Here is a 22,797-nt window from a genome sequence, read left to right as displayed (position 1 = left end):
TACTGTGGCAATGACAGGTCATGCAAAGGATAAAGGGGTTCAGCTACCGCAGCAAGTAACAAAATGTCGTTGTTGTCCTAATGCAGTAAAAGAGAGCAGGAGCGAGAGAGTGGGATTTTATCGAAATGAACAAGGGGGTTTTGCTTGCCTGGCACTTCTGAAGATAATATAGCTCTTCATCGGTGTCATCGATCACATCGTCGGTACACGTCTATCGAGAGGGGACAAATACCGGCAACACAGAAAGGAACACAATCAATGCAATGCACAATATGATGCATGCTATGACATGGCAATATGAATGTGTTTTGGGCTAATGCACCTAAAACCAGATTAAATGAAGTTGGTTTGAATCCAAGATTCAAATTCAAACTCCATATGTGGTTATTTAAATGTCATTCACTTCATTTGCCCTAAACAGTAGTAATAAGTTGTTCTAACATGCATGAAAATGGTACAGATGGATTCCTTGAATTTTCCTGATAATTTTTCATATATAATTTATTTAATTTGGAGTTACGGTTAATTTTCTATGATTTATTGAAGTTTTAGCTATTTTCTGGAATTTTCTGATTATTTAGAATTAAAATAATTCCAGAAAATACTTATTGCGTCAGCCCCACGTCACAGTGACGTCAGCAGGGTCAACTGGGCGCCTCCAGGTCAAACCTGACCTGTGGGACCCATATGTCAGCGTCACAGGTTAACAGGGGGGGTTTATTTTAGTTTAATTAAGGATTAGGGCACTAGGGCCCACATGTCAGTGGCTCTGGGGTTAGATTAGGTGGTGATTAGCTTAAGCTAATCACCTGATGGCGGGGGCCCACCTGTCAGTGTCAGCAGAGGGGGGGTAGTTAAAATAAAATAACTAAACTAATTAACAGGGGGGGCTGGCCCCACCTGTCATCGACCCAGAGAGGGGGGGGTGTCCCGCCGTGGTCAACGTGGTCAGACCCACCGGCGGCTTGACGCCGGCGAGGCCAGACGCGGTGGTGCGCGTCGGAAACCCACTACAGGGGCTCTTTTGGCGCGCAGGGAGCAGCTACGGGGAGAGGGTGGAGTGGCGCATCCAATGGTGGCGGAGGCGGAGGCTGGGGTGGCTGGAGCTGCCGGCGGCGAGCTCTTTTGCGACGGCCAGAGCTCGGGCGAGGTCGGGGTTGGCGTTCGGGGGCACGAGAGGGGAAGCTAGTGGCGGCTACGGGCTCCTGGAGACGTGTTGAGTGCGGTGGTGTGCTCGGCTTCGAGCTGCAACGGCTCCAGCCACGGTGGTGACGAGGCACGGCGGCGGCGAGCTCTCGGGTCCGGCGGAAGCAATGGCTAGAGCGGCCCAACGGCATGGGAAGAAGAGGGGAACGGTTCAGTGGCTCACCGCGAGTCCAACGAGCGCGAGGGCGAGGCCGGGGACGCTCTGTGGCCGGCGAATCAAGCGACGACGGCCGTCGGTGCAGAGGAAGAAGATGGCGTCGGTGACGGCGCTCCAGGGCGTCCGGCGTCTTGTGGCTCCGTGGTAGGGACGGGAACGTCACGGCGGAGCTCGGGGGCGCGTCGGAGAGGCGAGGGAAAGGCGGTGGCCGCGGTGGCTCTCGTCAGCGGCGACGGCTGCGTTCGGGTTCGGGCGAGAGAGAAAGAGCAGAGGAGCGGGGCCTCGAGGAAGAGTGAGAGGGGTCCGAGGGGGTGGCGTGGCGTCTTCGGGCGTCGAGGAGGGAGGCAACCAGGCAGGAGGTGGCCAGGGGGGAAGCAGGAGGTGGCCGAGGCCTCTCGGGCGCGCGCCACGCCTCTGTTCGTCCTCCTGGCAGAGGAGGAAGAAGACAAGGGGGAGGAGGTGGGCTGGGCCGCCAGGTGGGGGGGGGGGAGCTGGGCCGGCTATAGGTAAGTGGCCCAGGTACGGATCTTTCTCTCTCTCTTTTATAATTCTGTTCTGTTTTATCTTTTCTATTTCTGTAGTTTTGTTTCTGATTTAGTTTATAGCCCAAATCATTTTAATAAATCCTGCAAATAATTGTGGCCATTAAAAGAATTATTACAGAGGCCCTTAACTATTTTTAGAATTGTTGGAGCATTTAAAAATATTAATAGTATTTAAATGCCCCAATTCAAATACAATATGGATTATTCAAAAATCCATAATGGCCCAAAAATATTGGCATCATTTTTGGTAGAGGTTTTTCACCTTTGTCAAAAATCATGAACATTTTTGAAAGCCATTTGGACTTACTTGAAAGTATTTTAGGTGAACCTAGTGAATTCCTTTAATGCTAGGGTTTGAGCAATCCCCATTTCAAATTTCATAAAATTTAAACATGTTGCATGGATGCTAAAGCAAAAACAAACAAGGGCTGATCTAGGGCTGTGACAATATACATGGGTGCACATAATCCTTTATAAGAATGAAGTGCAGGATGTATTCAGACGATTTGCCAATCGTGCCATGACAAACTATAGCATCAAGATCAAGCACATCAGAAGTGACAACGCCATAGAATTCAAGAACACCGGCCTTGACACTTATCTTGATACATTGGGAATCACACATGAGTTCTCAGCTCCATACACACCTCAGCAGAATGACCTCATGGAGCGCAAGAACAGAACCCTCATTGAGATGGCACGGATGATGCTTGATGAGTAGAAGACACCAAGAAAGTTCTGGCCTGAAGCCATTGATACTGCATGCCACGTCATCAACCGTGTTTATCTTCACAAGCTTATAAAGAAGACATCCTATGAGATCCTAACTGGTAAGAAGCCAAACGTCAGTTACTTCAGATTATTTGGTGCTAGGTGCTGGATCAAGGATCCACATCGCACTTCAAAATTTACACCAAAAGCACTTGAAGCTTTTATGCTTGGCTACAAAAAGGATTCGCACTCCTACAAAGTCTTCAACCTCTGTCACTATAAAGTGGTTGAAACTGTGGATGTGCGTTTCGATGAGACTAACGACTCGCAAAGAGAGCACCTGCCAAATGTGCTAGATGAAGCCTCACCAAGTGAATCTATCAAGCTTATGTGTACGGGAGATATGTAAGTGCATCTAGTGCCCCATAGTGATTTTGGTGTATTGAAGACTTATAGGTTAAGGGACTAATGCGTTTGTGAGTGTACACAGGTCTATAAGTCTATGAGGAGTTTGATATTTATAGAGAAAGTCGACCCCTAAAAATGAATGTCTTCAACTGAAGACTTTGGATCTCTGAAGACTTTTCGAAGACTTTGAAAGTGAAGAAATTGGTGTGACCGTTGTCGGTGTCAAAACCGGCAGATCTCGGGTAGGGGGTCCCGAACTGTGCGTCTAGGCCGGATGGTAACAGGAGACTGGGGACACTTTGTTTTACCCAGGTTCGGGCCCTCTCGATGGAGGTAAAACCCTACTCCTGCTTGATTAATATTGATGATATGGGTAGTACAAGAGTAGATCTACCACGAGATCAAGGAGGCTAAACCCTAGAAGCTAGCCTATGGTATGATTGTTGTGTATGGAGTTGATTCTGTCCTACGGACTACAACCCTTCGGTTTATATAGACACCGGATAGGGTTAGGGTTACACAGAGTCGGTTACAATGGTAGGAGATCTTGAATATCCGCATCGCCAAGCTTGCCTTCCACGCCAAGGAAAGTCCCATCCAGACACGGGACGAAGTCTTCAATCTTGTATCTTCATAGTCCAGGAGTCCGGCTGAAGGTATAGTCCGGCTACCCGAACACCCCCTAATCCAGGACTCCCTCAGTAGCCCCTGAACCAGGCTTCAATGACGACGAGTCCGGCGCGCAAAATTTTCTTCGGCATTGCAAGGCGGGTTCCTCCTCCCAGTCCTTTATAGAAGATTGTAAACATCAAGAGTAGTGTCCGGCTCTATAAAATAAGCTTCCACATATTGCCATAGAGAGAATAATATTAACACAAATCAATCTGCTGACGTATTCTGCAGTGCGCAATCACACTACAGCCAAGCCCTTTACTCGAATCGTTTTTACTTTTCCACCTCAGCATGTTTTGCGAGGCGGTTTCCTTGGCACGTCTTGTCAAAGTAGAGATCGCGTACCCTTTTTACAGGATTCTCATCAATACAGACGTAGGTAACCCAACCGCGCCATTTATCACGGCGCTCGGGAGGCAAGCGAGTTTTAGTAGGTAGGTGGGGACACATAACCGCATCCGCCTATATAAGGGGATAAGGATCCACCTCTTTACCTACGCCTTCTTCCTCCTCTGCCTACCCATCTCCTACGCACCCGAGCTCCAGCGCCCCAGCCCGCACTTCCCACCTCAACCTTCTCCAGCAATGTCCAGAGCGGGAGGCAAGTGGATGGTCTCCTCCGTCACGGAGGGTAAAGTAAAAAAGCTAAGGAAGGCCGGATACCTGTCCAAGGACATCGTGCACCGGCTTCCCGAAGAGGGGCAGCTTATCCCCACCCCAAGGCCCCATGAGAGGGTCGTGTTTCTCCCCCACTTCCTCCGCGGACTATGTTTTCCACTCCACCCATTTGTCCGGGGGCTCATGTTCTACTACGGCCTGGATTTCCACGATCTGGCTCCGAACTTCATCCTTAACATCTCGGCGTTTATCGTTGTGTGCGAGGCCTTCCTCCGCGTCCGCCCCCATTTTGGCCTCTGGCTCAAGACTTTCAACGTCAAGCCCAAGGTGGTGCGCGGCAGCCAGGCAGAGTGCGGAGGCGCTATGGTGGGCAAGATGGCCAACGTCCTATGGTTCGAGGGCTCTTTCGTGGAGACCCTAAAGGGATGGCAAGCCGGGTGGTTTTATATCACCGAGCCACGCGATCCGGAATGGACCGCAGCCCCCGAGTTCTGATCCGGACCCCCCACGCGGCTTATGTCCTGGAAAGAGACGGGCCTGTCGTGGGGTGACGAACAAGAGGTGACCGGATTGCAAACATGCATCAAGTCCCTGGTGAACAAGCTAGTCCGGCTTGTTAATATAATCCAGGTTATGCTCGTCTGCCAGATCCTCCCGTGCCAACAACGGGATTTTAATCTGTGGGAGTTCGACCCGGCGCAGCACCAAACCCTCAACAGGCTCTTCGACACGACGTATGAAGACGCCTGGAAGGTGCTATTCAAGGGCGTCGAGGCTCCCGCATCCGCTTCCGAGGACCACGGATACATCTCGCAGCGTTACGCTAGCAAGGTATGCCATCTACACCTTTTACAGGATGTTAAGCTTTTTTCATAGTTTGACTCTATGCGGGATCTAAACTCCCTTACCTTTGACAGGCTTGGCGGGCGATAGCCGAACCAATTAACTGTCTGGCTCCGTTGCCCGAAGACCCAGCCCCAGCTTTACTGGTGAAGCTGCTGGCTCCGGCGCCTTATGCGGTGCCGGAGAAGAAGGCCAAGAAGAAGAAGACCACGGGGACTCGAAAGAGTGCCCGCAACGTGGTGGTGTCGGACTCGTCATCTGATGAGTCCGAGGCGCCCTCCTCCCGCGAGAACGAGGAGGATGAAGAAAACTCTCCCTCTCCAGTGGAGGGAGGAGAGAAGAGGAAGGCCGCCCCAACGGGGGAGGCCGAGGGGTCTAGGAAGAGGAAGACCCCTCCGCCGGACTACGCCCCTGACGCCGAAGAGGGCGAAGAGGAGTGGCCGGACAGGGCCAAGCATCCGGCGAAATCGTAAGTTCGGGTATCAGAGTAACTCATGATGTTCCTTTATTGCGCAGCTTTCCCTAATGTCGAATATAATCATGCAGCCCGCCCCGGGCCGCACTCAACGAGTCGTCGAGCGGCTCCCTGGATTCATCGGACGTGAACTCTGTTCCGCCCGCTGTCTCCCCCCGCATTGCAGATGACGCCGAAGTGGGGTCGCAACGAGCTCCGGGGCAGGAGGAGGTGGTCCTGGAGGAGCCGCAAGGCGACCTCCCGGACCCCAGGAGTGAAGGGGACAAGACCCCCCAGGGCTCCAAGTCCGGCCTTAAGCCGGACACCGTGCCGGAATCTTCAACAATTTCGGACCGCGGCAGGCGAACTCCTTTCAAGAGGAGCAAGCCTTCTGAGCCGGCAGCCTCCGTCCAACCGGAGGCGCCGGACAATCTGCTGGAGGTGCTTGAAGGCGCCTCCATCGACGAGGAGCACCGTACTATTATGAGTACGGTGATCCAGAAGGTTCAGTCCGCCAAGAGCGGGCTGAATGAAGCTTGCGCTGGCCTCCTAACAGGCTTCAAGGTTAGTAAAAATATGTAAAAATATCACCGCATAGACAGTAGCCCCTGATGCTCTGTTTGGCGTTCGGAAAGAAAAGCCGAATAGAGGATCTATGAAATTTCGCAGGAGTCTAATAATGAAGAGTCAATATGCGTATGCAAGCTTCGCTGCTGGCCACCGCCGCACTGACTACGGAGGTGGATGCCCTGAAACAGGGACTCGAGCGGTCCGAGCAAGAGCTCAGCCGTGCCAAGCAGCAGCTCGAGGAGAAAGAAGGTAAGAAATACCTTATAAAAAGTGCCTATAGAGAGGCATGATTGCAAAAAGTAACAGGATTGAACTGCTTATTGTAGGGGCCACGACTGAGGTGGCGACCCTCAAGCAGGCGCTATCCGAGGCCGAAAAGAAAACGGCCGCGGAGCGCACCAAGCGAGAGAAACTTGGGTCTTAGGTCGGCGAGATGCAGCAAGAGCTTCAGGATCTCATGAAAAAACATGAGAGTTTGGAGCTTGAGTCGAAGACCCAAGCGTCCGAGCTCGCGATGGCCCTTGAGACTGCCAAGTCTGCCAAGGCTGAAGCCCAAAAGGTTCTCCGAGAGTTGGAGGATATGAAGAAAATAGCAGCGGGTAAGGCATTCTTTATGCAAAGCAGAAACATAAAAGTAAACTACTTGTTACTCACCCGAATCCGGAGTTCTCCAGGGGCCTACGCAGATCTTCCCCGCGGCGTATCCGATGCCGCCGCATTCTACCGAGCTGAAGAGGGCAGCTCGACGGAGAAGGTGTTCTGGTCTCAGTATGCTGAGGCCGGACACCCTGTGCCCTTGAGCGACCAGCTGAAACAGTTGGTCGAACTCCACAAGGTGGCCAAACAGGCCATGAAGGGCTTCATAGTTCGGCTGTGGCCCGGAGAGGCCCCGCCTGGGAGCTACTTCGGGCTGGTGCGGCAGCTGGTGGAGGCCCGTCCAAGGCTCGAGGTCATCAAGCGCTTCGTCTGCATCAAAGGTGCCTGTAGGGCCCTTGCCCGTGTAAAGGTGCACTGGGGTAAGCTGGACGGTGAGAAGCTTGTGACGGATGGGCCGCCGCCGGGGAAGGAGCATCGCAAGCCGGAGAACTATTATAAGGATGTTCTTGCGGGTGCCCGCCTTGTGGCGGATGAGTGCACCAAGGATGTAATTTTTGAATGAATTCGCTCGTGTTTATCCTGTGCGCTGAAAACTTGTTCATATGCGCTAAGCAATGCTTATTGAATTTAAAATATTATTTTCTGTGCGGCCGTTTATCAAAAATTGAGAGATGGCCAGTCGTCGGTTTCTGCCCCCATTCCACTAGTGCTGGGGTGTTCGGTGATAAACCTGGGCGCTCTTTTTCCCATGGTTGGGTCCTTCGAGGGAGGCGCTCAGCACGACGAACCAGGCAATCGGACTATAATGCTTGAACACTCTCACTTAGCCATAGAACTTTATAATTTTAAATTCGGGCGAAGTCCCTAGTTTGGAAGACCGAGTTCGGGGCGCTATCCACGCCTTGGCTGGGGTTATCCAGCTCCTCGCTCGAAGCGGCATAAGCCTTTAGGGACTCAAAAAACCTCTCGAACAGCGGCCGGTCTCTCGCCTCATCATGACAGTCAGTTTTAGCTTTCTCCACTGAGGTGCTTAACCCAGCTCAACCGGGGCACAATCGCAGTGGTTCTCCTAGTGCTACCTTAGCCGATATAGCGGAATGTAAGGCACCAAAACATAGGAGCCGGGCAAACCCAACTATTGACCCAAATCATGATTCGGAGCCGATGCATATAGTGCTATAAGTTCGGGGTGCCGCACTTGTGAAAGTGTACGGACTTCTCACACCATATTAAAGGGTACTGAAGCCCCTGGCGTACTTGCCGTACCACCATGTACGGGTGCGACATGTCATTAATTAACATATATATGAAAATAGTAATGCAAAAAATAGACGAAAAGCTAAGCATTATTTATGGAGAGGCTATTTATCAAAGCCAAACGATACAAATGGTGCGGTAAGCAAAAGATATTGGACTATTCAGTATGTCCTGACCAGGGGCAGGCCGCGGAATTATAAATAAAGTAGGTATACCGCTCGTAACAGAGACCACCTGGGAGTTCCATAATGCGGCATGGCTTATCTGCCTCCCTGGATCTTGCATTGTTTGTGCGGAAATCGAATTGCCGAACAGGTCATCCGAAGTATGGAGTCCTGAATGTAAGAAAAAATTAAAAAAAAGAATCCGGCAGCCCCTGGTACGTTTTAAGCCGTATTTTGGGCGTGCCGTTATTGTGCCCCTTCCCCTGTGCCCATGGTATTTCAAGGGCGTAGTTATGTACGCGAGGTACTGGTTTCGCTAGGTCGCGAAAGCTGGGGTTGGGGCTGCATTGCTACACTTGCTCAGAGTGTGCCAGGCGGTCCTGCTGTAGGTTACTCTGGGCGCGCTTGGCAGTGTCTGGCTTTTTAATGGCCGGACTGGAGAATTGCCTAAGAAGGCTACTTTCTACCTCTGCTGCGAGAGCCGCCGTATGCTCCTCCGTACGGAGGGAGCGCTCGGTGTTTCCGTTAACCGTGATTACTCCTCGAGGGCCTGGCATCTTGAGTTTGAGATATGCGTAGTGCGGCACCGCATTGAATTTTGCGAGTGCGGTTCGCCCAAGCAAGGCGTGATAGCCACTGCGAAACGGCACTATATCGAAGATTAACTCTTCGCTTCGGAAATTATCCGGGGATCTGAAGACCACGTCAAGTGTTACTGAGCCTGTACAGTTGGCTTCTACACCTGGTATGATGCCTTTAAATGTCGTTCTTGTGGGTTTGATCCTTGAGGGGTCTATGCCCATTTTCCGCACTGTGTCCTGATAAAGCAGGTTCAGGCTACTGCCATCGTCCATGAGGACTCTTGTGAGGTGAAATCCGTCGACGATTGGGTCGAGAACCAATGCGGCGAAGCCGCCATGACGGATGCTAGTGGGATGGTCCCTTCGATCAAAAGTGATCGGGCAGGAGGACCGTGGGTTGAACTTTGGGGCGACTAGCTCCATCGCGTATACGTCCCGTAGCGCACGCTTCCGCTCCCACTTGAGAATGTGCGTTGCGTATATCATGTTCACCGTCCGCACTTGTGGGGGAAAGCCCTTCTGTCCATTGTTGTTCGGCGGCTTGGGCTCCTCGTCGTCGTTGTGCAGCCCCTTGTCACTGTTTTCGGCTCTTAACTTGCCTGCCTGCTTGAACACCCAACAAACCCTGTTAGTGTGATTGGCTGGCTTTTCGGGGGTGCCATGTATCTAGCACAAGCGATCGAGTATTCGGTCCAAACTGGACGGGCCCTGAGTATTCTTTTTGAATGGCTTTTTCCGCTGACCGGATTTATAGCTTCTGAATCCGGCATTGACTGCCGTGTCTTCATTGCTGTCGCTGTTAACGCGGCGTTTTTGTTTGTTCCGACGTGTCCTGCCACTTTTGCCCTTGGTATCCGAATTACCAGGGTTCTTTGATAAGTTGTTACTGCGAGCTCGCCAGCTGTCTTCACCCGCGCAAAAGCAGGTCATGAGTGTCGTGAGGGCTGCCATGGATTTCGGCTTTTCCTGTCCCAGGTGCCGGGCAAGCCACTCGTCGCGGATATTATGTTTGAAGGCTGCTAGGGCCTCTGCGTCCGGATAGTCAACTATCTGGTTTTTCTTTGTTAGGAACCATGTCCAGAATTGTCTGGCTGATTCTTCTGGCTGCTGAATTATGTGGCTTAAGTCATCAGCATTCGGCGGTCGCACGTAAGTGCCCTGGAAGTTGTCGAGGAATGCAGCTTCCAGGTCCTCCCAAGAACTGATTGAGTCTGCTGGCAAGCTGTTAAGCCAATGCCGGGCCGGTCCTTTAAGTTTGAGCGGGAGGTATTTGATGGCGTGTAGATCATCGCCGCGTGCCATGTGGATGTGAAGGAGATAATCCTCGATCCATACCGCGGGGTCTGTGGTGCCATCGTATGATTCGATGTTTACGGGTTTAAAGCCCTCTGGGATTTTATGATCCATTACTTCATTCGTGAAGCATAGCGGGTGTGCGGCGCCTCTATACTGGGCTATATCACGACGCAGCTCAGAAGAGCTGTGTCTGTTGTGTTCGGCCTGGCCGGATTTGTTGTATCCGGCGTGAAGATCATTGTCACATGTCGTAGGGCGCCTGCGCGATCCGTAGATCGATCTTGTCTGTCTTGCCTTGTCCTCCAGTATGTCTCGAAGGTCGGGCGCATTTTCCCGTGCCTTAGTTGTGCAGCGTCGGGGCATGGCTTGGGTGGAGGGCTGAGAGGCCTCTCTGTCGCGGCCACTAGGTGGCCGGTCTGCCATGTCATGCGCTGGTGATGTAGGTGCTTCCTCCTCTGATCGGGGTAGTGACCTGCACTTCGAGTATCTCTTGGAGGGGCGTTCGAGTTCATACTCTTCGGCCGCAAGGACTTCAGTCCATCTGTCAGCTAGCAAATCTTGGGCAGCTTTAAGCTGTTGCTGCTTTTTCTTGAGGCTGCTTGCCGTGGCTAAAAGCCTGCGTCTAAAAAGCTCTTGTTCGGCAGGGTCTGATGGTATGACGAATTCGTCGTCATCGAGGCTTGCCTCGTCTTCGGAGGGAGGCGTGTAGTTATCATCCTCGACCTCTTGGTCCGCCGCTCTCTCAAGAGGGCTGGCTTCTCCATCTTCCTGCGCCGAATCTCGCTGGGGTGGGTGTTCTTCGGTGCTATCCGGGGTAGTATTATCTCCCGTGCCGGAATCACCGTTTTTTGCTTTGGCGGGATTTAGAGCGGCATCGCTGACGCCGGCGCTTTGGCTGTTTCTTGGGGGCGTCATCCCCCATTGTTCCATCGCCATCTCCGTCTTTTGGAGTATCCACCATGTATATGTCATATGACGAGGTGGCATTCCAGCGCCCTACAGGTGCTGGTTCCTGTTCGTCTCCTATATCGCCGTCCATGCCGTCGATGTCTTCGGAGCCGAAGTCGAGTATGTCGGTTAAATTGTCGACAGTGGCTACAAAGTGGGTGGTGGGTGGGTTTTGAATTTCCTCACCGTCCATATCCCACCCTTGCTGACCGTAGTTCGGCGAGGGCTCTCCTGATAAAGAGAGAGACTTAAGAGAATTCAGGATGTCGCCAAAAGGCAAATGCTGAAAGATGTCCGCGGCGGTGAACTCCATTACCAGTGCCCAATGGATTCGATTGGCAGGGGTGCGGGGGGCTTGGAGTTCGGAGAGGAATCCGGCTCCTCGGAGTCACGGACCACGCGGAGTACGGGGCTGGAGTTCGGCTCGATCGCCTCTGAGATCGCAGCCCCTAAGGCAGCATCCAACCGCTGATCCTCGATCGGCGCAGTAGGTGCCGAATCAATGGTCGAAACTAATGCGTGTGCGGCCTCCAAGGCGCTGTTCGGCAGCAGAGCTATATCATGCCCTTCGAGACAGTGCGGCCCGCTTGGCTGTGGCTCGAATCCGTCAAAGATCAAGTCCCTGCGGATGTCACCTGTGTAGTTTAGGCTTCCAAACCTGACCTGATGGCCAGGGGCGTAGCTTTTGATCTGCTCAAGGTGGCCAAGAGAATTGGCCCGCAGTGCGAAGCTGCCGAAGACGAAGATCTGTCCGGGGAGAAAAGTCTCACCCTAGACCGCATCGTTGTTGAAGATCGAAGGAGCCATCGGGCCTAAAGGCGACGACATAGTGGAACTCTCAATGAAAGCACCAATGTCGGTGTCAAAACCGGCAGATCTCGAGTAGGGGGTCCCGAACTATGCGTCTAGGCCGGATGGTAATAGGAGACTGGGGACACTTTGCTTTACCCAGGTTCGGGCCCTCTCGATGGAGGTAAAACCCTACTCCTGCTTGATTAATATTGATGATATGGGTAGTACAAGAGTAGATCTACCACGAGATCAAGGAGGCTAAACCCTAGAAGCTAGCCTATGGTATGATTGTTGTGTATGGAGTTGATTCTGTCCTATGGACTACAACCCTCCGGTTTATATAGACACCGGATAGGGTTAGGGTTACACAGAGTCGGTTACAATGGTAGGAGATCTTGAATATCCGCATCGCCAAGCTTGCCTTCCATGCCAAGGAAAGTCCCATCCAGACACGGGACGAAGTCTTCAATCTTGTATCTTCATAGTCCAGGAGTCCGGCTGAAGGTATAGTCCGGCTACCCGAACACCCCCTAATCCAGGACTCCCTCAACCGTGAAGACTTGATATTCATGCGAGGAACATGAAGCGTGAAGACTTTTGTTTTCGTAGTTTCATTTTCTCTTTCTTGATTCATAGGAAACACCGTACTACTAAAGGGGGTCGAGGTAAAACAAAGGAAAAGTTTCCAAGTGATGCTCAACTCAAAATCGTACACCTACCAATCCCTTTGAGTGAAGCCATTGGAAATCTCATACAGTTCAGTAAATTTCTTCAGTGACAGAGATGAAGTTCTTCTGGTTTCTGAGGAATTTATCCTGACTGAGGAGTTAGGAATTCGCTAGTGCGGATTGCCTACAAGTGAGGAACATGATAGCCCTGAGGAATTTGAACCTCAAATTTCCGACCATTGCTGTGCTATGCGCCAGCTGTCCCAAAATATTTACTCACCTAACGGTCATATCATTGAATGACATTTATGTCTTATCATGTCGGGCTGCTCCCTAGGCTATAAATAGCCGCCCCTGCAACCACTAGCTGGTTGGCTGCTCCGCGAGAAACTGACACTTGTCATTGAGAGCATCCCATCCTCCGAGGACTTTGAGCGAAAATCATCAAGTGAGGAAAAAACCCAAAACCCCAAACCAAACACCTACAAACCCAAAGTGATTGAGCATCACTGAAGAGATTGTTCCTGTGTGGAACCGACGCTTGTTACCTTCAAGGACCGTGCATCCTCTAGACAGTTAGGCGTCATGGTCTAGAGCATCCAAGAGGAAATTTTGGATCGCTGAGTGACCGAGTTTGTGAAGGTTTGGAAGTCACTTTAAGACTTACCACGAGTGATTGGACAAGGTATGTGTGACCTTAGTTCAAGGAGAATACGGTGAGGATTGTGCGTTTGGGACTGTGTGTCCTCAGGTGTAAATACCTAGCCGCTCTAACCAGACGTACAACTGTCACAACCGTTGGAACTGGTCTACCAAATCATTGTCTTCACTGAGCTAACTGGTTCTATTTCCTCAACCCTTTCATTTCATCATTACTGTGTTGTGTACCTGTTCATATCTGTTTGAAGACTTTAACTGAAGACATTCTCAATTTCCTCAGTTCAATTTCTTCAGTCTGTTTGTCTTCATTCTGTTTTATCCTGTGCTTACGCATTCTGTACTCTGTGTCTGTTTTCATTTCATTATGATATCCATGTTTATGTTATGTCATGTATGCATCTGATTACTTATTCCACTGCAAGTAGTTCTTCGCTCAGGAATTTCCTCACCCTGAAATTGCTCAATGAAGAATTCATAAAAATGCCTATTCACCCCCTCTAGTCGACTTAACGCACTTTCAAGATATCATACCTTCAGAGGCACAGGTTGAAGAAGAAATCATCATTTCTGCACCTAATCAACCCGAAGACACTACTCAGCCTGAAGTCAATGTCAAAGATGAAGACAATGTTGGCACTAACTGCAGGAACGGTCCTCCTATGAAGAAAACCTGGGTTCCCAAAAAGTGCCTTGAAAGTCTTCATGTGTATGTCATCATGACACCAACTATGAAGAATAGGAACCCCACATCAAATTCTTCATATGGACCAAAAGTCTTCACATGGATCCAAGTCCTCATATGGACCACATTCCTCACATGGATCAAAGTCCTCATATGAACATCATCGTGCTAACACCTTTGTTTCATAGGGAAAGGCTAAGGGTTATGGATATGTGCATTATTCTTCAAATCGTTATGTTCATAAATCCTCGAAGAATTTCTTTGCTTACTCATATGCTTACCCTAACCCCTCTTATGTGAAACGAAGTGGATTGGCATCTATGCTACCTTTCTCTTATGGAGCTCGCAGAATGATGAACTCTTTGCCACCCCTTTAGATGCGGGTGGTGCAGAAAAAGAACAAACTTCTTATGCGGGGTCAGGTCTCCAGACGAACCTAAACTTCTGAAGAACTTGCTGGAGACCTGAATATGCTTGAAAGGACGCAAGCTAATCATGAAGAAATGAATTTTCATTTCTCACGTCCTCATATTACTTTACTTGCTCTATCGCTTGATGAAACTGATCTGATGAATTTGATGTCATATTCTTCATTGATGAAGTATATGAGTTCGTAAGCTGGACTAATTCATCTGCAGGATGATCAACCCAACGCCACTGAGTGGGTCCTCGATAGTAGATGCACGAATCACATGACCGGTGACAGGAGCTTATTGATGGACACTGATTTATCTCCATCACATATGAAGCATATCACCTAGGCTAACACAGGCAAAAGCAAGGTATTGGGTCTAGGTAAGGTTGCAATCTCAAAGGATTGACACATGGACAAAGTCATGCTTGTTGAGTCCTTGGGGTTCAACCTCATGTCTGTCTCAATGCTTTGTGAGCTTGATATGGTTGTTGTCTTTGGAAAGTATCTCTGTGTTGTGATCATGGAAGCTGACAATTCCAAAGTCTTCGAAGGCTTTGGGAGAGGAGATTTGTATATTGTTGATTTCTCTACAGGAACACAACCTGCTACATGTCTACTTGCAAAAGCTTCAGAAGGCTGGCTATGGCATCGATGACTTGGTCATGCTGGCATGAGGAACTTGCACATGCTCGCGAAGAAGAAGCATGTCATTGGCCTCGAGGGTGTCAAATTCCACAAGGACCATTTGTGTGGATCTTGTGAAGCCGGAAAGATGACCAAGGCCAAGCATCCCTCAAAGACCATCATGACTACCACTCGTCCATTTGAATTGCTTCACATGGATCTCTTTGGCCCTACTCATTATGACACATTTACAAATGTTGCATCTCTATATGTCTTTGTCAATGTTGATGATTATTCTCGTTATACATGGGTGCATATCATCACTTACAAAACTTAAGTGCATGCAGTCTTCAAACAATTTTCCTCGAGGGCTTCAACCAACTTTGGTGTGAAGATCAAGCGCATCAGAAGTGACAATGGAACCGAGTTCAAGAACACTGTTCTTGATGACTATCTTGATGAACTTGGTATTACTCATGAGTTATCTGCTCCTTATACTCCTCAGAAGAATGGCGTCGTGGAGCGCAAGAACATGACTCTTATTGAGATGGCTCATGATGTCTACTACACAACCTTCTTCTTGTAGACGTTGTTGGGCCTGCAAGTGCAGAGGTTTGTAGGACAGTAGCAAATTTCCCTCAAGTGGATGACCTAAGGTTTATTAATCCGTGGGAGGCGTAGGATGAAGATGGTCTCTCTCAAGCAACCCTGCAACCAAATAACAAAGAGTCTCTTGTGTCCCCAACACACCCAATACAATGGTAAATTGTATAGGTGCACTAGTTCGGCGAAGACATGGTGATACAAGTGCAATTTGGATGGTAGATAATGGTTTTTTGTAATCTGAAAATATAAAAACAGCAAGGTAACTAATGCTAAAAGTGAGCACAAATGGTATTGCAATGCGTTGAAACAAGGCCTAGGGTTCATACTTTCACTAGTGCAAGTCCTCTCAACAATAATAACATAATTGGATCATATAACTATCCATCAACATGCAACAAAGAGTCACTCCAAAGTCACTAATAGCGGAGAACAAATGAATAGATTATGGTAGGGTACGAAACCACCTCAAAGTTATCCTTTCTGATCGATCTATTCAAGAGTCCATAGTAAAATAACATGAAGCTATTATTTCCATTCAATCTATCATAGAGTTCGTACTAGAATAACACCTTAAGACACAAATCAACCAAAACCCTAATGTCACCCAAATACTCCAATGTCACCTCAAGTATCCGTGGGTATAATTATACGATACGCGTCACACAATCTCAGATTCATCTATTCAACCAACACAAAGAACTTCAAAGAGTGCCCCAAAGTTTCTACCGGAGAGTCAAGACGAAAACGTGTGCCAACCCCTATGCATAGGTTCATGGGCGGAAGCGACAAGTTGATCACCAAAACATACATCAGGTGGATCAATAGAATACCCCATTGTCACCACGGGTATCCCACGCAAGACATACATCAAGTGTTCTCAAATCCTTAGAGACTCAATCCGATAAGATAACTTCAAAGGGAAAACTCAATCCATTACAAGAGAGTAGAGGGGGAGAAACATCATAAGATCCAACTATAATAGCAAAGCTCGCGATACATCAAGATCGTACCACCTCAAGAACATGAGAGAGAGAGAGAGAGATCAAACACATAGCTACTGGTAAATACCCTCAGCCCCGAGGGAGAACTACTCCCTCCTCGTCATGGAGAGCGCCGGGATGATGTAGATGGCCATCGGTGAGGGCTTGTCCCTCCGGCAGGGTGCCGGAATGGGTCTAGATTGGTTTTCGGTGACTATGAAGGCTTCTGGCAGCGAAACTCCCAATCTATTGTGTTCCTCGAAGTTTTTAGGGTATATGGGTATATATGGGAGGAATAAGTACGTCGGTGGACCTCCGGGCTGTCCACGAGGCAGGGGGCGCGCCCCCACCCTCGTGGGCAGCCCGGGACTCTCCTGGTCCATCTCCGATACTCCGTGGGCTTCTTCTGGTCCAAAAATAAGTTCCATGAAGTTTCAGGTCAATTGGACTCCATTTGATTTTCCTTTTCTGTGATACTCTAAAACAAGGAAAAAACAGAAACTGGCACTGGGCTCTAGGTTAATAGGTTAGTCCCAAAAATCATATAAAATAGCATATAAAACATCCAAGGTTGATAATATAATAGCATGGGACAATAAAAAATTATAGATAGGTTGGAGACGTATCAGCATCCCCAAGCTTTATTCCTGCTCGTCCTCGAGTAGGTAAATGATAAAAACAGAATTTTTGATGTGGAATGCTACCTAACATATTTATCCATGTAATTATATTTATTGTGGCAAGAATATTCAGATACATAAGATTCAAGAAAAAAGTTTAATACTGACATAAAAATAATAATACTTCAAGTATACTAACAAAGCAATTATGTCTTCTCAAAATAACATGGCCAAAGAAAGCTATCACTACAAAATCATATAGTATGGCTATGCTCCATCTTCACCACACAAAATATTTAAATCATGCACAACCCTGATGACAAGCCAAGCAATTGTTTCATACTTTTGATGTTCTCAAACTTTTTCAATCTTCACGCAATATATGAGCGTGAGCCATGGATATAGCACTATAGGTGGAATAGAATGGTGGTTGTGGAGAAGACAAAAAGGAGAAGATAGTCTCACATCAACTAGGCGTATCAATGGGCTATGGATATGCCCATTAATAGATATCAATGTGAGTGAGTACGGATTGCCATTCAACGGATGCACTAGAGCTATAAGTGTATGAAAGCTCAACAAAAGAAACTAGTGGGTGTGCATCCAACTTGCTTGCTCACGAAGACCTAGGGCATTTTTAGGAAGCCCATCACTCGAATATACAATCCAAGTTCTATAATGAAAGATTCTCACTTGTATATGAAAGTGACAACATAGGAGACTCTCCATCATGAAGATCATGGTGCTACTCTGAAGCACAAGTGTGGTAAAAGGATAGTTGCATTGCCCCTTCTCTCTTTCCTCTCATTTTTTTGTTTTTTTGTTTGGGCCTTCTCTTTTTTATGGCCTCTTTTCTCTTTTTTTTATTTGGGCTTCTTTGGCCTCTTTTATTTATTTATTTCCATCCGGAGTCTCATCCCGACTTGTGGGGGAATCATAGTCTCCATAATCCTTTCCTCACTGGGACAATGCTCTAATAATGATGATCATCACACTTTTATTTACTTACAACTCAAGAATTACAACTCGATACTTAGAACAAAATATGACTCTATATGAATGCCTCCGGCGGTGTACCGGGATGTGCAATGACTCAAGAATGACATGTATGGAAGAATTATGAATGGTGGCTTTGCCACAAATACGATGTCAACTACATGATCATGCAAAGCAATATGACAAGATGAAGCGTGTCATAATAACGGAAGGGTGGAAAGTTGCATGGAAATATATCTCGGAATGGCTATGGAAATGCCATAATAGGTAGGTATGGTGGCTGTTTTGAGGAAAGTAGATGGTGCGTTTATGGTACCGGCGAAAGTTGCGCGGTACTAGAGAAGCTAGCAATGGTGGAAGGGTGAGAGTGCGTATAATCCATGGACTCAACATTAGTCATAAAGAACTCACATACTTATTGCAAAAATCTATTAGTTATCGAAACAAAGTACTACATGCATGCTCCTAGGGGGATAGATTGGTAGGAAAAGACCATCGCTCGTCCCCGACCGCCACTCATAAGGAAGATAATCAATAAATAGATCATGCTCCGACTTCATCACATAACGGTTCACCATACATGCATGCTACGGGAATCACAAACTTTAACACAAGTATCTCTGAAATTCACAACTACTCACTAGGATGACTCTAATATTACCATCCTCATATCTCAAAAAAAAATCATCAAGTATCAAACTTCTCATAGTATTCAGTGCACTTTATATGAAAGTTTTTATTATATCCCTCTTGGATGCCCATCATATTAGGATTAAATTCATAACCAAAGCAAATTACCATGCTGTTTAGGACTCTCAAAATAATATAAGTGAAGCATGAGAGATCAATTATTTCTATATAATAAAACCACCACCGTGCTCTAAAAGATATAAGTGAAATACTAGGGCAAATGACAAACTACTCCAAAAGATGTAAGTGAAGATCAATGAGTAGTCGAATAATTATGCAACTACGTGAAGACTCTCTAACATTTAAGAATTTCAGATCTTGATACTTTATTCAAACATCAAGCAAAACAAAATAATATAAATTGACGCTCCAAGCAAAACACATATCATGTGGTGAATAAAAATATAGCTCCAAGTAAAGTCACTGATGAACCAAGACGAAAGAGGGGATGCCTTCTGGGGCATCCCCAAGATTAGGCTCTTGGTTGTCCTTTAATATTACCTTGGGGTGCCTTGGGAATCCCCAAGCTTAGGCTCTTTCCACTCCTTATTCCATAGTCCATTGAATCTTTACCCAAAACATGAAAACTTCACAACACAAAACTTAACAGAAAACTCGTAAGCTCCGTTAGCGAAAGAAAAAAAAACACCACTTCAAGGTACTGTAATGAACTCATTCTTTATTTATATTGGTGTTATATATACTGTATTCCAACTTCTCTATGGTTCATACCCTCCGATACTACTCATAGATTCATCAAAATAAGCAAACAACACACGGAAAACAGAATCTGTCAAAAACAGAACAGTCTGTAGTAATCTGTATCAAACGTATACTTCTGGAACTCATAAAATTCTCAAATAAACTGATGGACCTGAGTAATTTGTCTATTAATCATCTGAAAAAATAATTAACTAAATAGCACTCTCCAGTAAAAAATGGCAGCAATTCTCGTGAGCGCTAAAGTTTCTGTTTTTTACAGCTAGATCGCAAAGACTTTCCCCAAGTCTTCCCAAAGGTTCTACTTGGCACAAACACTAATTAAACACAAAAAACACAACCATAACAGATTATAGATAAATTATTTATTACTAAATAGGAACAAAAAACAAGGAACAAAAATAAGGCTGGGTTGCCTCCCAACAAGCGCTATCGTTTAACGCCCCTAACTAGGCATGATGATTTCAATGATGCTCACATAAAAGATAAGAATTGTAACATAAAGAGGGCATCATGAAGAATATGACTAGGACATTTAAGCCTAAACCACTTCCTATGCATAGGGATTTTTTGAGCAAACAACTTATGGGAACAAGAATCAACTTGCATAGGAAGGTAAAACAAGCATAACTTCATAACTTTAGGCACATAGAGAGGAAACTTGATATTATTGCAATTCCTACAAGCATATATTCCTCCCTCATAATAATTTTCATTATCATTATGAATGAATTCAACAATATAACCAGCACCTAAAGCATTCTTTTCATGATCTACAAGCATAGAAATTTTATTACTCTCCACAGAAGCAAAATTCTTTTCATTCGGAATAGTGGGAGTATCATAAAACTCGAATACTATAAATTGTTTCCACATTAAAAGAGTAATGTTCAGAAAAATGGTAATCATAATCATGACAAGTTATATAAATATAATCATCACTACTTTTTATAGCATATGTATCATCACAATAATTATCATAAGTAACAACTTTGTTCTCATCATAATCGATTAAAACCTTTTCCAAGATAGTGGAATCATCACTAAATAAATTCATTGACGAGGACATGTATTGGGGGTAGGGTAACAGGCCTGACCTAAAGACCCTACCCAAAGACACCGTACACTTTGTACTGGGCCCCTGGGCCAGATCGCCGTCAGATGTACCGCAACTTGAAAGTCACTCGGACGGCAACAACCACTCAGACAAGCAGCATACTATCCACTCGGACAGGCAACATACCATCCACTCGGATGACAGTTCTCCACTCGACCATACGACTCACTCGGGCATACGAAGACCAGCAGGCAGCAAAGCAGTCAAAGCATCATTCTCATAGTGAAGGCTTGGTAGTGAGCTGGCATTATGGCATTCATGCCCCACTTTGTAACATAAGAGGTGAGGGGGTGGCGCACTCTATATAAGCCACCCCCCACCACTAGACTTGGGGGGCTTCGATCTCTCTCTCTCTTTTTCATCATTTAGTCACAGGACTACGGGGATCCGTTCTCCTCTCATTGTAATCTCCGGATACATAGTAAAATAAAACAAAGCCTCTCCGGAGCACGAGACGTAGGGTTGTTATCTCCACCGTGAGAGGCCCGAACTCGCTAAAACCACCGTGTCACCCATATGCATCTCGATAGATCATGCTCCTTTATCCTACCCTCTCTTATTGTCGGAATCGTTACCATGACAATTGGCGCCCACCGTGGGGCTTGGCGTCTATCAAGCCATGGTGCAAATGGTTCTTTCTTCAATCTTCCGCAGCGGATCAACGACCATTGCCGGAGAAATTGGCCGATGGAGTTCTGGCGATTGCAACATTCATACAAACAAAAGGATCAAGGAAGTATCCATTCCATCTACTCTTTTTACAATAAATTGTCTAACAACAGGTTTGTCTTTTCCGCCTGTAGGATCAGACGCACCCATGCATATCATGAAGCAGAGAAGAAGAGAAAAGAACAACTCGTTTCCCATATTTCTTGCCTTCTTCCGAGATCATCATCAGCGGTGACCGCAAAATCTCCTACCCCATACGCATAACGTGGCCCTCTTAATCCTTCGTAAAGTGGCCTGGTAGTTTCCTCAAATTAATCGCCTGATTAAACGCCCATTAAATGAGGGTTTCCAGCACCAATTACCACATCCGTTTAATGCTCCTTGCATGCATCCATACACTCCCGTATGGTTGTGCTAGTGCGTGCATGCAGTCAATTGGCAAATGCACTTAACCCAATTGCGTGCCATGTGGCAGTTACCATTTCTTAAATATCTCATGAAGTGGCCAATTAGGCAAGGATTCCGTTACCTAGTTAAGGTGATTGATCGCCTCCGCTTCTTCCGCAATTTAATGGCTTAATTGCATACCTTTCGTTTTTCACGCTGATTAAATTTGTGCATGCATGCACAACCATCCATGGTCTTTAATCCTTGCAAAATAACATCTGTGCAGGGAGACTTTAGTCCAGCAAAACAATATTCGTGGCTACTAACCTGCAGGGTCACTCGTCCGTCATGGCCCTCGGACAGCAGTTTACTCGGACGAACATTTTGTTTCAAGCGACTAACATCATATACAGATTAACTTAGATGAAATTTGCGTCCAGACGACTAATATGGAGTGACTTGGCCGCCTACACGCCGTCACTCTACTGGACACATCTTCATCACCTTAACTGACTCGACTGCTCCGTGTGTCGCTGCTCGATGAGACACTCGACCGCCCGCGCGTTGTTGTCACTCGGATGCCCCGTGCATCGTCACTTCGCGGGACGCATCCACATCACCCAGACGCCCCGCGCATCATCACTCCACGGGACGCGTCTACTACACTCGGATGCCCCGCTCATCGTCAGTCCGTGGGACAAGTCTACTTCACTCGGCCACCCCGCGCGTCGCCACTCGGTTGGTCACCTCATAACCGCTCGGCCGCCCCGCGCGTCGCCACTCGGTTGGTCACCTCATAACCGTTTGGCCGCCCCGCGCGTCGCCACTCGGTTGGTCACCTCATAACCACTCGACCGCCCCGCGCGTCGCCACTCGGTTGGTCACCTCATAACCGCTCGGCCGCCCCGCGCGTCGCCACTCGGTTGGTCACCTCATAACCGCTCGGCCGCCCCGCGCGTCGCCACTCGGTTGGTCACCTCATAACCACTCGGCCGCCCCGCGCGTCGCCACTCGGGTGGTCACCTCATAACCACTCGGCCGCCCGGTGCGTCGCCACTCGGTTGGTCACCTCATAACCACTCGGCCGCCCCGCGCGTCGCCACTCGGTTGGTCACCTCATAACCACTCGGCCGCCCCGCGCGTC

This window comes from Triticum aestivum, chromosome 2A (genome assembly GCF_018294505.1).
Source record: "Triticum aestivum cultivar Chinese Spring chromosome 2A, IWGSC CS RefSeq v2.1, whole genome shotgun sequence".
NCBI classification, from domain to species: domain Eukaryota; kingdom Viridiplantae; phylum Streptophyta; class Magnoliopsida; order Poales; family Poaceae; genus Triticum; species Triticum aestivum.
Note: the sequence above shows the minus strand (reverse complement) of the source record.